Raw genomic sequence first — 7,500 nt, 5'->3', positions numbered from 1 at the left:
CAGCAGAATAGCTCTTCATCATTTCATCCACTGTGACTGCCTCCTGTGTGTCGGACACAATCACAGAGATGTCGTCAGCGTAAGCCAGTATCCGTAAGGGCCTTCCTGGGGTTCGGGCCACTCCTCTTAAACGACTTGCATCAACCCTTCGGATGAAGGGATCTATAGCAAAGACGTACAAGAGGGGGCTGAGGGGACAGCCCTGCCTCACCCCAGATCGGATTTTAAACGGTTTGCCTCTCCATCCATTAACAAGAGTGAAGCTTTCGGCCCCTCTATATAAAGAAATCAGCCAATTGATAAGTTTTCCCGGCAAGCCATACCTGCGCAAGACTGCCCACAGATAGTAATGATCCACCCGATCAAACGCCTTCGACTGATCAAGTGCCAAGAGATACTTATCCCCATCCTCTACCCTACACCGCTCGATGGCTTCCCTGACCTCGCAGACGGCGTCAAAGACAGTTCTGCCCTTCACGGTGCAGTATTGAGAATCAGACAAGACCTCACTTGCGACCCCCTGCAAACGTTTAAAAATGATCTTCGCCAAAACCTTCCTGTCGACATTCAAGAGTGATATGGGTCGCCAGTTCCCCACATCAGCCGTGTCGACAACTCTGGGCTTAGTTAGCATAATCACTGCCGAGGATCTCATCGAAGGAGGGAGTATCCCCCTCTCCAGGCTTTCATTAAAAACTTCGGTGAGACTAGGGGCCAGGAGACCGCAGAAGGCATGATAGAATTCGGCCGTAAGACCGTCAGGGCCCGGAGATTTTTTCCTTGTCTGCTCTAATATTGTCTCCGTGACCTCCTCGACAGTGATTGGGCTAACCAACTCATCCAGCTTTCCATGATCAATCTCAGGAAGGGAAAGACCCATCAAAAAGTCGTCCGCCTGATGTCGGCAGGGTCTCCTCTGTCCGAGGAGCTCCACATAGTAATCGCGGACAACCCTCTGTATCCCCCGAGGAGTTTCCTCCAGGACACCGAGGGTGTTCCGCAGACAGGTAATGATCTTAGCAGACTCCTTCCTTTTGCAACTAAGAAAAGGATCGGGTGAGTGGTAAGCCCCATGATCCCTTTCCTTGAGCAAGGAGGCATACCTGTCATACTGGAACGTCCTCATCATGGATTTGACCCTAGAGATGTCCCCGGGATCACCTCGTTGCGACACCAGACAGTCTAACTTGCACAGGAGCCCGAGATAAGTCCTGTACTTTGAGGACTGGATGTTCTGAGAAAGAGAGCGAAATAAGGCACGGGTTCTTACCTTCACCATCTCCCACCACTCAGACTTCGTCGTGCAGAATTCCGCAACGGTGACCTGGTCATGAAAGAAGTTCTCGAAAGCCTGCTGAACCCAGCCTTCTGTCAAGATGTCAGAATTAAGTCGCCAAATCCCTTTACCTCTTAGCGGAGCCTGCGAGACATTTAACAGACAGGTAAGAATAAGGTGATCGGAGAACTCCACCGGTTTAAGCACAAGTGCCGTCACCGGAAGAGACTCCTTAACATAAATCCTATCTATCCTACTCTGGCAGTTACCTCGCTGATATGTGTAACCTGTGAGGTCTGGGTTGTGCTTAATATGCACATCTACCAAGCCTGCCTGCCTGACTATTCTAGTAAGGGCCAAAGCGTCGTATCCCGGTTTGTCTTTGCCACCTTTCCTGTCTTTAGTCCTAGTAACGGTATTAAAATCACCAGCAAAGACAATATGCCGGGACGTGTAGAGGAAAGGCTCTATCTCGTTAAACAGACGCTTCCTCTCCCACTTGGTCTGGGGGGCATAGATATTAATCAGACGGAGAGGCTGCCTGCCTACCGACACATCAAGAACTACGCACCTACCCTTCGTTATCTCAATCACCCTATTGAACGTTATGTCCACACCCTGGAACAGGATGGCAACTCCCCCGTAGCCCTCCGTGGCTAGCGAAAAAAAGGAGTGCCCCCATCTCCAGTCGCGTTTAGCTGCATGCAGGGCCCCCAGGGAGTCCAGGCGGGTTTCCTGGACAAAGATTATATGGTAGTTCTCCCTGTGCCAGTTATCATAGGCTATAAATCGGGCCCTGCACGTCTTAATACTAGCCACGTTATGAGTGGCTAAGGATAGTATGGGGAGAGTCGCCATCAAGGGTGATGAGAATGAGGAGACTTTCCCTTTTTCCGTACGTTCTCACCGTCCGAGTCTGAGGGGTACCTTTTCGCGGAGAGCCCCGCGGGCAAGGCGTCCTCCTCCGGAATCGGCACCTCTACCAACTCGCTATCCTCCACCTCTGCCAGGTGTCCTCGAGCTTCCGCGGCCCTTCCACCCTCCCCCGCCACTGTCGCCACTACCGCCGCCGCCTCTGCCGCCTCCTCGACCTCCATGCGGGTACCCCAGTCCATCAGGGCACTAAACCTGTTCTGGACTGGTATGTCCCCGCACGTCTTGCCGATAGCGGTTTCAGCGACGGCCGCCGCCGCTGATGATTTTGCGGCAGCGACAACGATGGATTTGGGTTTCGGGGCCCCGGAGCTCCCCCGTCCCGAAGGGACTTTCTCCCCCTCTAGTGTGGAGGGTGGATCCCCCCGGGAAGGGGTCTTAGCAGAGGCGGAGGATCTTACCGGACCTCTCCGAGCTGCCTCCTGAGTTGGGGTCTCCTTCCTCGGACCGACAGTCGTCCACCCCGACTCATCCCGCGTGGTTGCGGCTCGGGGTCCTGACGCCGATCGTGTGGTGATGCCTGTGGAAGGAGTACAGACAGAAATGGGGTGAGACATTCGTTGTTTTGGACGGACAGGCAACGGGTCAATGATGTTACTTACGGGGTCGGTGCCGGAGGAGGTACCTGGGGCGTCGGGTAGAGCCTTGTCCCGAGCGCCCCCCACAACTGGCCGCGGGTCTTCCTCTGCGAATTCGCCCTCTCCTTCCCAGATACTGTCCAAGTTGTGCTGGGCTTCAGGACACGCTCTGTAGGAATGACCCAACACCCCGCACAGGTTGCAACGGATAGTAGTGCACTCCTGCTTGGAGTGTCCTACAACACCGCATAGGGTGCACTTGGTGACATCACACCCTATGCTGAAATGCCGGGGCGAGCCACACTTGTGGCACACCCGGGGCTGACCGGGATAGAAGCACGATACCCGGTCAGTCCCGATGAAGAAGGAGTTGGGCATGTGCTGTAGGAGACCCCGTACCTCCTTCAGACGGATGTTGACCGTCCAGCCGCCGTTCCAGATCCCGTCCTCACAGAGAGTCTTGACCGGGGTGGTCAAGACCTCCCCGTATCTGCGGGCCCACACCAGTATGTCCGCAACGGGTATGGACTCATTCCGCACCAGGAAGTTCACCTTGCGGACCTCCTGGCGCGATATGGCCTGGACATTGAACCGGGCCCATAGGCTGTCGCCGGACTTTGGCACCCCCTCCCAAAGGGTCCAGAACCTCTCCAGACCCCTCGGGGACATGAAACTGATGTCATACTCAGGGGTGCCGCTAACGTGGATAATGGCGAAAAAGTCCGCGACCGCAAAGCCCAGGTCCTTCAGGGCCCCTACCACCCGCTTCCTATCGGGCACGGATCCCTCCGCTACGTGCAGCAGGCGGACCACGTTCCTTCTCCGCATGGGTTGCCCCGCTGGGAGTCCCGTAGCCCGCCTGCCTGGTGGTGGCACCTGAACCTTCGGGGGACCCGCCGCCCAGGCGTTAGCGGTTGCGGGTGTCGCACCTGGGGCCACCGTTGGAGTGGGCACTATGGGCAGTGTGGACCCCCCCGTGGCCCCGCTACCATGCCCGCCCGTGGACCCACCGGGGGGTACCGCGGCCACCGCAGCGACCCCCTGTGTCACGGCGGGGGAAGGTGTCACCCCGGTGGGAGTCCCCCTTTCGGCCGGAGCAGGAGCCCTGACCGCAGCGACCGCCGACCTCCCAGGGTTCTGCCCCCCAGGGTTCTTCCCCACCCTGACTATAGGGGCCATCGCGGGTGGTCCCGCGGCCCCCTGGCATACAGAATATGTGGTGTGCGGTGCGACTTTAAGATTACCGGGGGGCGCGGCCTGTGCCGCGACGGGGGCGGAGCCAGCAACCGGCATCACGGCTGCGGGAGCCCCGGGGGTCACCGGCACCGCTGCCGGAGTGACCCCGGCGGGGACCGCAGCCGCACCCGGCACTGCCTCCATTGTAACCGCCGCGGTTTCGGCCGCGGCGCCCGGCAAAACTCCGGACAGATTATCATCTGTCCGGGGTAGTTTGGACAGGGAGCGGGCCACCCGGGTAGCGGCGGCCCCGCTCACAACAACAGCCGCCTCTGGCTGCCCTCCAGGCGAGTCCTCCGCCCGGAGTAGTGGGGACAGAGGGCGGGCCGCCCAGGTAGCGGCAGCCCCACTCGCAACGGCAGCTTCTTTTAGCTGCACTCCGGGCGATTCCTCCGCCCGGAGTAGTCTGGACAGGGGGAGGGCAGCCCGGTTAGCGGCGGCCCCGTACACGGAGGACGGCACCTCCGGGGACACCGAAGCCGCAGGAGCAGCCGGGACAACTAGGTCCACCACCACAGGGTGGATGGGACCAATTACAACGGGGGGAGCGGCCACAGAACCGCCGATCCCTCTGGAGGGACAAGGAGGCGGGCACGCCGCCGGGAGCGCCGGCACGGATCCCGCGGCAGCAGCAGCCGCCCCGGCGGCCGCCGAAGCGGTCGCCGGTGCCGCAGCCGGCCGCGGGGGTGACAAAACCCGCGCCCCGACGGGGGCCACGGAAGACGGACGGACACAGACAGGGGAACGTGAACGTACTACAGAGGGAACACACACTGGGGGTGGGGGGACAACAGGGGACATGACAACAACAGGGGACATACCGACAGGTACATCGGGGAAGGTACTCACACAAGGTCCCCGGGGCTCACCGGCCAAACGCAGACCGGCGGGGATAGTGTCCCTGGCCCTCCGACGGGAAGGGCCCGCTCTCGGATCCTCGGCAGCAGCGTCGGGGACCCGGGCCGGGAGGGATGGGAACTCCTCCTCGGACATGATGGGGGGGGTATCCCCGACGCTCTCCTCCCCGGACGATTGGATAGCGGGCCTGCTCCTGGTGGTCTTCTTTTTCCGCCTCCGTGGCGCAGCTTGGATCTTAATGTCCTCCTCCTCGTCCAATTCCTCCATTGAAAAAATCAGCGGCCTTCGTATAACGGACTTCTCCTGGGTCCCGTCGTACTGTGGTGGTGGCGGTGGCGGTGGTGATGTAGGCGCCACCGGTTCCGGGTCCTCCGGGGTCGGTGGTACCCCCGACTCCTCCACCTCCTGCTCCCGCAGCTTTTCCTGCAGGAACCGCACGCGGTCACGGTTCTGGGCTGTGCGTCTCGCCAACTCCGCTTCTTTCTCCTTCAGGGAGACGATCCGCTCCCGTATGGGGCCGCGATGACGACTCCCCACCCTGTTGCTCTGCTGCCGGAGCTCTTTCAGCTGTCCGGCAACCTCCTCCTTCTCCTCCCCCAGGGAACGCAACTCTTGTTGGAGGTTAGCCAGGGCCTGCCTGAGGGGTTCCCCGTCTGACTCCGCAGGTACTGGGAGCCCCACCTTAGCCTTTTGGGCATAGGAAGGGCCCTGTTCCACCGCCTCCTCATCTTCAGGGTTCGTATTCACACTCGCCTCGGCGGTCTCCAAGGCCCTGGCCCCGGCGTCCCTGAGGGCGAGGGCCCGTAGATGGAGGGCCCCCAGCAACAGGAGGGAAATCTGGTCGACCCTCAGATGGTGGGGCAGACCGACTCCCTTCTTGAGCATGGCTATTTTGGCGCTCAAGGCCGTGGTGTATGCCTCGAGCGCCTCCATGTTCCGACGCACAGCCCTGCATACGGTTCCTGCAGTCTCCCGGGATGGGAGTAGGATGCCGTCCTCCGTGTAGACCAGTTTCTCCGAGATTATGGCAATGCGGCCCCTCCACTCCTCAATGAGGGTGGAGGCCATGATGGGACCCCGGGGAGGCAGTTACCTTCCCCGGGGTAGCAAACGTCCAGCACCGAAAGTAATAAAAAAATAAACCAAGTTCCACCAGCAACACAAAAAACACCTCCTCTCCCCTCGCCTCCCAACTCCACAGTGAGCAGCCGACGCCCAGCCCTAATTGGAGCTGGAATTACCGCGGCTGCTGGCACCAGACTTGCCCTCCAATAGATCCTCGTTAAAGGATTTAAAGTGTACTCATTCCAATTACAGGGCCTCGAAAGAGTCCTGTATTGTTATTTTTCGTCACTACCTCCCCGAGTCGGGAGTGGGTAATTTGCGCGCCTGCTGCCTTCCTTGGATGTGGTAGCCGTTTCTCAGGCTCCCTCTCCGGAATCGAACCCTGATTCCCCGTTACCCGTGGTCACCATGGTAGGCACAGAAAGTACCATCGAAAGTTGATAGGGCAGACATCCGAATGTATCGTCGCCGTCACGGGGACGTGCGATCGGCCCGAGGTTATCTAGAGTCACCAAAGCGGCCGGCGGGGGCGAGCCCGCCGGATTGGTTTTGGTCTGATAAATGCACGCATCCCTGGGGGTCAGCGCTCGTCGGCATGTATTAGCTCTAGAATTACCACAGTTATCCAAGTAACAGATGGAGCGATCAAAGGAACCATAACTGATTTAATGAGCCATTCGCAGTTTCACTGTACCGGCCGTGTGTACTTACACGTGCATGGCTTAATCTTTGAGACAAGCATATGCTACTGGCAGGATCAACCAGGTAGCTCCCGTCGTCACGCGGGGGCCCAGCGGCGGCCGGGCCCGGACGCGGCCCCCGGCGGACCGCTCCAGCCCCGGGGGCCGGGGCGGGAGGCGGCGGGCGCCGGGGGCGCAGCCCTCGGATCGGGTCTGCGTAAAGGGGACGCGGGGACAGAGGGAGAGCGCGCGCTCCCCCTCCCTTCGTTCGGGGCCGGGAGAAAGGAAGGTGCGTGCTCCGCGGCGGGGGGAACCCGGGGTGGGACGTGGAGCACCCGCGGGTAGCCCCAACCGGCCGCGGCTTCGGGCCACTGGGAGTCCGGGGCCGAGCAAACTCAGTCACCTGCAAGGGGGGTCCGGCGCCCGGGGCGGCTCTCCCCAGGCCCGGGGGAGAGGCCTCGGGGCCAAGGGCCGGGCCGGGCCGCGGTGGGGCCCGGGGGTCCGCGCCGGGAAGTGCTCGGGGAGGCGGGCCGCTCGCCTGCACCAGGGGGCCCACCGGGGACCGCCTGAGCGAGGGTTACCTTCCCCGGCCCGGCGCGGGGCACCAGATCGGTCGTTGTCCTGGTCGTGGCGGTCGACGCCGACCGCTCACCTATATATCCGGCGGAGGGTGCCTGAGGACCCTGGCGAACCGGGAAGGAGTTCCGCGACACCACCGGGAAAACCCGGCCAGGCAGGCCGACTTCGATGGAGCGAGGGTCGGATGCGGCCGGCAAATTCGTTCTCATAGACTTCCAGGGCTTTTCAAGCAACTTGGCCTGCCAGAAATGGGGACTTAGAGCGAAAACGCCAGCCGGCAGCGAGCAACTTGGGC

At 60.8% G+C, this 7,500-nt stretch overlaps 1 pseudogene; it reads right to left on the bottom strand.

Annotated features, from left to right (window-relative positions):
- Positions 1–6,098: 6,098 nt before the first annotated feature.
- On the bottom strand, positions 6,099–6,711 carry LOC149280794 (18S ribosomal RNA; annotated as a pseudogene; the record flags this gene model as incomplete).
- Positions 6,712–7,500: the final 789 nt, after the last annotated feature.

This window comes from Sceloporus occidentalis, unplaced genomic scaffold (genome assembly GCF_023333645.1).
Source record: "Sceloporus occidentalis isolate IW3139 unplaced genomic scaffold, rSceOcc1.0.p SCAF_147, whole genome shotgun sequence".
Classification (NCBI taxonomy): domain Eukaryota; kingdom Metazoa; phylum Chordata; class Lepidosauria; order Squamata; family Phrynosomatidae; genus Sceloporus; species Sceloporus occidentalis.
The sequence above is the reverse complement of the archived record's forward strand: the minus strand, read 5'-3'. Positions and strand labels throughout refer to the sequence as shown.